Here is a 6,842-nt window from a genome sequence, read left to right as displayed (position 1 = left end):
TGAATGACTCGAGATGACATTTCAAGCCCAAGAAGAAGCCTCTGAACAAAATACAGGATTTGGCTACTTTGCCTATGTAAAGGACAGATGGTCCCCTTTCTCGTTTTAAACAAACAAACAAAAAATCAAGCATTATTAATACCTGCATTAGGCCACTCAGGTTGTGCTCGTAATATGCTGAAGTGGTAAGTGTTTTTAAAATGCAGATAAGCCTGAATTTCTTAACAGATAGCATTCCAAAATCTAAGCCAGTGGGACATTGGAAAGCAAATGTGTGGAGGCGCTCACACCCTTGCACAGCCTGTGGTCCCTCTTCTGGGACCACAGGTCATCTTCACTGGGTCAGGGACTTAAAGTGACAGTGGGTTAATGAGCCTCCAGAATTCCCTTACAGCCAAATCAAAATCATTTTGCCACATACTAGTATGTGGTAGGGCTTTTTCAGTATACTTCACAATTTTGTGTATTTTAATACTGGCCTTCAGTTCAAGAAAAAGTACCATATACTTTCTCCTTTTTTTGGATTGATTAAGTTACAGTCTTCTATTTTGATTTACTTTTTCCTTTGAGGTTTTCAACTTTTCTGGAATGGGAAAAAAAATCTCACAAATGAAGGTTTTTAAAAGTATAGAATAAAGAACACCCAGATACCCATTATTCAGTCTCAACAATTATTAACTCGGGGGCAGTCTTCTGTCGGCCCCCGCTGGCTTATCCCTCGTAGGATTTTGAAGCAAATCCTAGGCATCATATTTTTTTATCCCTAAATATTTCAGGGCTTTTAAATCTATATATAATCTCAATACCATTTACATACCTACAAGCTGACAATTCCTTGATACACAAATTGTTGATCGATGTCAAAACGCCATACAGTTCTTTGGAACGGGGATCAAGTGAGGTAACCATGTTGCGCTTGGTCAATCGGTGTTGTAAGTCTTAGAACCTCGGGTAGCGGTTTTCAGACTGGAGGCCGTCGGAATCCCATAGAAGCTTGTTAGAACAGACTGGAGGCCGTCGGAATCCCGTAGAAGCTTGTTAGAACAGACTGGAGGCCGTCGGAATCCCGTAGAAGCTTGTTAGAACAGACTGGGGGCTCCACTCCAGAGGTGCTGACTCCCAGTCTGGGGAGGGAGTTTTATAAAAAAATGGGCAAGTCTCTTTCTAAGCGTCAATCACTTTATCTGGAAAATGGGGTTCATACTTCACTCAGAACTCCCTTGTGCACCATCTATGTACCCACGTCTTCAGACGGATTCTCTCAGTTTCACGCACAAAGCATGCCAACCAGCACCCCAGCACTGGCCGCTCAGCCAAGCCACATACTTCCGCTCCCACCAGGAAACTCTTATCACATTACTTGTGTTACTTGTTAATTTTAATTGTAGACATTGACTAAATATATATAAATTAACGAAATGATGCAAAAAGAATTGCTTTACTGGAAACTAATTTGGCTCAATAAAAGCAAATTGCTAAAAATAATTGCTTTGACTTATATGTGGGTGAAGTCACAGACTGAAAAAATAATACAAATAGTAACACAAATTTAGAAAGATTTCAGCACTCATATCCTTTCTTAGTGTTTTAGTTCATACTCCTCATTAAAGAAACCACAACTGGAAATCAGAGGTGATCCATTTTGTTTTTTTAAAAACATCTTATTTTAGAAAAGCACCCACCATGAAACATGGAATTTTCTTCATCACAAGTTCTGTTTAAATTCTTCCCATTTTTGAAATCTTTAGTTGCATTGCAAATGTTTGGTTCTGTTGTATTCCTGCTAAAAAGTGTGCACGGAAAACAGAGATAAGGATTCTGTGGAATAAACGTGTAAGTCATGATGAATAAAAAAGAAAACAATCCACAAACAAAAAAGAGGATATACATTTTGGGTTTGCTTTATTCAAAAAACAACAGCAACAAATCGGTGGGACTCCCAACACTAGACGGGCACATAAGAAAAAAGCTTTGCCCCTACATCCAAACTGAATGGGTGTATATATGCTTTAAAAGTTGAAACTGGCAAAAGTACCTGTGAACATTCATTTTTTGTGATTCCTCTCTGTAATGAACTTTTTCATGTAACCTACAAATTCTATCAGCTACTTGGGTCTTTCCCTCATAGTGCTTTTGACAGGTTGTATGAAGCAGCTGATCTTTCCTGGCATATTGAAGGCATTTGATCTTCACCCACAGCAATCCTATATGTAGCTACGGTACCTTTTTTTATTATCTGATTTTACATGTGACAGATCTGGTTCTGAGGTTTTCAGGGGTGTGGCCAAGATCACACACCAGGAGGTGGCAGGACCAGACCACAGCCTTAGTTGCAGGGTCCGTGCTCTTTCACAGTAGCACCCAGTAGGACTGCCTCCACTGGGGCTACAATGTAAAAGTCGCTGAACTGGAATCCCACCTGGGCTCCTTACGCCGTGTGCAAAATGGCTTCGTGTAAGACAAGTTGGGGTCCCCAGGGAGTATGATTTAATTGACTGTCACTGTCTGTATTCCCTCAGTTTTTAAAAAACTTCGCCACATACCTAGTTTACCATCTGAATGGTGTATATTAACAAGACTTTTTGAATTTTAGAAGAAATTTTAAAGTTTTTAATTAGGAAATTCTCCAGCTGTCACCAGATGAGTATGCAAGAGGGTCAACCTAAGTCTACTAAGAGATGCTATTCTGAATGGCTGCCTCTGAAGATGGAGGCTAAACACATTTTTTAATCCATAAAATTATATTTGCATCCAAGGCCCATCTGGCTGCTCACGAATATAATCAAAGGCCTTTTTTTATACCACAGATTTTTAGGTTTATAATCAGTTACTCCAACCATTTGCTGAACAGTCAATTTGATCATAAACAGATAAAAGCCTGAAATCTGCTTGATCTGGTGACAGACCTTCCTTTCTAGAGAAATGTTACACTTTTTAAGTAAGATGGGGCAATACTTTAGAGCAGTCTTGTGGAACTCTTGACCACAACCACAGTATATATTTCCTTATTGCAACCCAGATATGGAATTTTCTTGAAACAGTTTTACTTCCTACATACACTCTGTTATTTGATTCTATTTCATTTTTCAAAAAGTAGCTGCATGGGTCCTTGACGGCAGCTTATCCACACCTGGGAGCACCCACCTGTTGTTCACAGCTTCCTCCTCTCCCCCACCCCCTACCCCACCCCCACCCTCCTCCCCTCGCTTTCTGACGAACAGCTTCCCTACTGGCAGGAGAAAAAGAAGGAAGGCTCTTGTTTTGTTGGGGCTTTTTTAAGAGCGAGGAAATCTTTTCCCAGAAGATGCTCATCCTGCTCAGTCCTCATGGCTGGATCTGGTCACATGCCTGTCCCCAAGACCCATCAGTGCCAAGGGGAAGAAGACGACCCTGGCTGGCTTGTCTCGTCATGATCTGCCCCGGTTATGGGGTAGTTAGACACTGGAGCAAAAGCAGGGCTCTGCCAGCCTGAGAAAAGGGAGAAATGGCCTTTGGGTGGAAGACAAATAGTAGTTATGACAGTGATTTAGAGCGGCCATTCAAGGTGGAGGGCGGGCAGGCGCTTGTGGGTTGGCGGCCTCTTAACTCCGTGTCTTGTTATCTGCTGCCACCTGGTGCCACATATTTCTTTCCATCATGACCCAGTATCCAGCCTCAAGTACTGGGGCACTAGGAAAAGCAACTTGGTGCTGAAGATTTAAAAAACGCAATGGCTGCTTGAACCTGTGGCCCTCGTTCTCGAATTCCTTCGTTGTAGGTTTGCTTATTCTATTTTCTGACTTGTATTCTTCAGCCCTCTCAACTACTGCTGGCGAGCAAGTGCCACCTAGTGGTGGTAAGTGGCCCTGCCTGCTCCTTAGGAAATGAAGGGCTTTGTTCTTGGAGCCCTGAGTCCGCTGTGCAGGGAGGCAGGGAGAGTGGATCCCACACTCAGAGGGTTCTAGAAGGGGCGCTCTGCTGCGGTTGTGATGAAGACACAGACCTTGTAAATGCACAGCAGTTATTACATTTTTCCGTCCCTAGAGTCTCCTGCCTCACAATATCCTTCCATGGAAAAACAACAGAAACAATTAAAAAGGTTTGTTTCCCCCTTGACATGGCTTCCAACCTCAAAACATAGGAGTGAAAGAGAGCAGGCGGACCCAGGGGTGTCCCTCTGATCCAGCTGGTCGCTTCCCATGGGCGCGATCTTTCCTCTTACCGCACATCTGCTCCCCCTGGCTCTGACACCCCTGTTCTTTGTTGAGAGTTTGCTGCACCCTCGATTTCAGCCCAGAACAGCCCAGAACGGAAAACCCGACTTTCTCATGAGAGAGCAGAAAAATGATGACATAACCATGTCTGATAACGCGGGGTAATTGACACCCTCTTGGGCAGAGGCCGTCCCCCTGGCCTTCCCCTCTGAGGACCAACAGGCAGCGATGGCCAGTACCCCATCCTCTATTTTTCAGAAAGCTGCTCTTCTTTCCAGACTTGTATCATTGGCCTGTAACACCTGTTGTTGTTGTTGTTGTTGTTGTTGTTTTTGCCTATAACATCTTATCTCCCTTCTTAAAAGGACAATATTTTAAAAGAAAGGAATCTATACACATGGCAAAACTACAAATATGTATAAAGGTATAACGAGCAAAAGTCTATGCCTCTCTCCCCCTGCTGTTCTCCGGCCCCCTCCTCTACTGCCTACTCCAGAATAAGCATTGTTAACACGCGGGAGTCTGATGGCTTCTTACATGTGTCAGCCTGGTGCCCAGTCATTTGGTCAACACCACTCTGGATATCGCCGTGCGGGCATTTCCTAGGGGGGAAGATCGTTTCCAATCCGTAGACTCTGAGTGAAGCACGTGACCCTCCTAAATGTGACTGGAACCTCATCCAAGCAGCGGACGGCATGAAAAGCAAAGACTGAGGTTTCCCAAAGGAGAAGGCATCTTCCTCCAGATCGCCACAAAGACATCCTGCCCAAGTGTCCAGACTGCTGCCCTGTGGAGTTTGGCGTCAAGATGGTAGCATTAGGGGTGACCTGAATTCCCACCCAGCAGCGTGCCCTAAGGACCTCGGGCTTGCCAATGTCACAGTCAAGCCAGTTCCTTACTATGGATCTCCCTCGCTCTCCCCCTCAGTATATGCTATTGATCCTGTTCCTCTGGAGAACCCTAATAGAATATAGAATATCTATGGTGGAGATGGATAGCCGTCTCCCCAAATCCACAGTTTGCCCTCCCAGTTAACTGAGCTGCAGTTTTTTATGGCTACCCGCTGAGTTCTCCCCACCGGAAGGGGCAGCGAAGGGATAGGCGCCACTTCCATGCCTGGCCCATCATACATTCTTTCTCACCTCTGCCCTCTAATGTGCACTGGTCTAAGGGTGTGCTTCCTTCCTTTTGCTCCCTGTGGCCCTCTTTGTCTCTTTGAATTTTCACCCCAACTTGCACAGCTGGCCGACAACACCCTCTGTGGCCTCAGCTGCTTTGGGAGTATTGTCAACAAGCTCCTCCCAGGAAGCCTAACGTCCTTTAAACCTCCTCCCCAGGGCCCAGCTGTCTGGGTTTGAAATCCCCCTCTCCTCTGGTAAATGACCACCCAAATACGAGTGAATTTCGATGGCAAGCTTCATAGGGACAACATCTGGACCTGGTGCCGTGAGAAGAACTGTGCTTTGGCCTTGCCCAGAGCTGGGCTCCAATCCCAGTTCCTCCCTCTGTGGCGGAAGCACAGTAACCTTTCCCAGCTAGTTTCTGTTTCCAATGGACACTAATAACAAAGGCAGCAGCTGAGTTTGGCCCGGTGTTCTGAGTTTCAGGCCTGCTGCTTCCACCTGAGCACCAAGACCTACAAATCTCAGCACCGAGAGGGTTCACAAACTGGTACAGAGTCCTGGGAATGTTGACCAGCGTAGTTCATTTCTGCTCTAAACTTGAAAGGCACCCTCTCTACTATGCGCTGGTAGGACAGGAAGGAACACTGAGAAAGACGGCAGCCCCTGGAAGAGAAACAAGCCTGCAGGACATAACGAATGTCCACATTGTCAGTTGTTTCTGTTTACGAAACTTCCGCTGCAGACGCTGGGCAGCTCAGTAAGGAGACTGAACAAGACTACCTTTGTGTAAGATCCTTAGCTGACCCGACCTGGGAAGCGCCTTCCGAGTGTTCAACACCTTTCATGAGCACTTGGCTCTTTATATCCTGTACTACGCTTCTGTTTGTGCCACAATGTGTCATTAACAGCATTTGCACAGCTCCTTTAGAATTTAAAAAGGAGTTTCCCACTTTCACATCACATCTGTCTCCTTGGCTATCCTTCCCTTGGTCTTTACAAGCTATTACCATGCAGGTAAAGAATAGCAGGCTTAAGAGTGAAGTAACCCTCAAAGTAGGATTTCTGGTACCCCAATCCTCTGCTTTCTTTAGGCGGTAGGATCAAGAGTGGGATCCCAGGATGATTACCTACAATGATGCAGCCGAAAATTCTTACATTGATCTGGAAGAATGCTCACCCTCTCTTCCCACACCCTGCCCCTGAGAGTTGGGGGGACAGGGAGTTGCATGTGTGTGTAGGACCCTGGGGTGAAGTCCCATCCTTCGGGCTAAGTGAGGGCCTGGCCTGGACAGCAGAGAAGCCGATTGACCGCCCCCGTGTCTCCCCGCCCCGGAAGGCCCGCCCTTGCGTGGAGGCCCCTTGACTCTGGTCCCGCCCCACCCCGCCCAGGAGGCCCCGCCCACCAAAGGCCCTTCCTGCGGCTCCGCCCCTCCTCGGCCCCGCCCCTCAGAGGAGCCCCGCGGCCTCGCCCACCAGAGCCCCGAGGCTCCGCCCCTCCTCGGCCCCGCCGACCAGCGACCCCGCC

Source organism: Rhinolophus sinicus, linkage group LG17 (genome assembly GCF_036562045.2).
Source record: "Rhinolophus sinicus isolate RSC01 linkage group LG17, ASM3656204v1, whole genome shotgun sequence".
In the NCBI taxonomy this organism is placed as follows: Eukaryota; Metazoa; Chordata; class Mammalia; order Chiroptera; family Rhinolophidae; genus Rhinolophus; species Rhinolophus sinicus.
This window is presented reverse-complemented; position numbering follows the sequence as displayed.